Source organism: Trichoplax adhaerens, genomic scaffold, assembly GCF_000150275.1.
Source record: "Trichoplax adhaerens TRIADscaffold_7 genomic scaffold, whole genome shotgun sequence".
NCBI lineage: Eukaryota > Metazoa > Placozoa > Uniplacotomia > Trichoplacea > Trichoplacidae > Trichoplax > Trichoplax adhaerens.
The window spans coordinates 5,425,920-5,427,239 of record NW_002060949.1 but is presented as its reverse complement, the minus strand read 5'-3'; positions in this window follow the sequence as shown (position 1 = coordinate 5,427,239).

Below are 1,320 nucleotides of genomic sequence, written 5' to 3'. Positions count from 1 at the left end.
ATCATTAATACACTATACAAGTCTAAAAATCAACCTTTAAACATCAAGATTTAGTCATAAAAATAACATTCTAACTACTTAACAATCAATACAACCTCTGCCAATTTCCACCTTATTTTCTATTTTTCTAACTAAACTTTCCTAATGTGACTTTCAAGTCACGTCATAAAATTCCAAAGTTTCAAATTCATAACAAAAAGTTCAAATTTCAAAAATCAACTCACGATATTTTTCATAAACTAAAATCCAAAAATTACAACAGAAAAAATTATATCAGACATAAATTAAAACAGGAAAATTATATCGGACATAAATCCGACCGGTTCCGGAATCCGAATCCGAAAAATGCGGTTTTTATAAAGATCACAGTAACCGCTTATCAAAAAAATTTATATGACTATTACGACTACTTTTCTGACATTAGTATCGCTGAGTATTCGCGAGTATTGACAGTTGATGTTTTAGCGTCAGATTGTACGGTAACTCTACGATTATAGACTACATTACAGTACTTTACCGTCATGTCATAAATCCCCTTTCTCTAAGGATAGGGTTTTGTTACTAAGTCAAATTCCTTTACAATTTGAATAGACGATCAAACCCCCTTTCTTTAGGTTAGGCAATTGCTCTCGGACAATTTCTATAGTAATCTATATAATACCTTGTAAAATAATGAAGAAGAAAAGATGGCGACATGATGATTTGGCAGGGTAAAACTTAAAGACACTATCACTTTCTAGGTATTTTCTATAGTAAAATAATATTGCATACTAAAAGCTACAAAGGACTCTAATTTTTAGTCCTTTACTACAATTAATATCATAATAAAATGAAAATAACAACATATTATCACCACGATACATAACGTAAGTTAAGTTACACAATTGCAACTTCATTCTTTATAATTTTGCAATAATACGTATGAGTACATGAAGATAATTAATATTATAATAAAATGAAAGTAACAATGTATTGATTGTTACCGACGATATATAATGCAAAATAAAGTTACGTAACTGTAACTTTAGAAGATATTACTTTTTGCTAGCTACTGTAAAATCGATGAACACAATGAGTAAATGATAATATCAATATAATAGTCTTATAACATTTTGTATAAGCTATTAAAAGTTACCTCATAACTCAACGGTATAATGTAAATATAAAAACATGTATAGCATAATGGTTATTACTATAAGTATCGTAGCTTTCTATATATTATCGTGGTCTATAAAAACTTGTTCTCTAGTTAAGCGAGAATCATCCCAATACAAATCAATATATGATTTGCTTGTACTCGTTTTACTATGAATTTCTTTC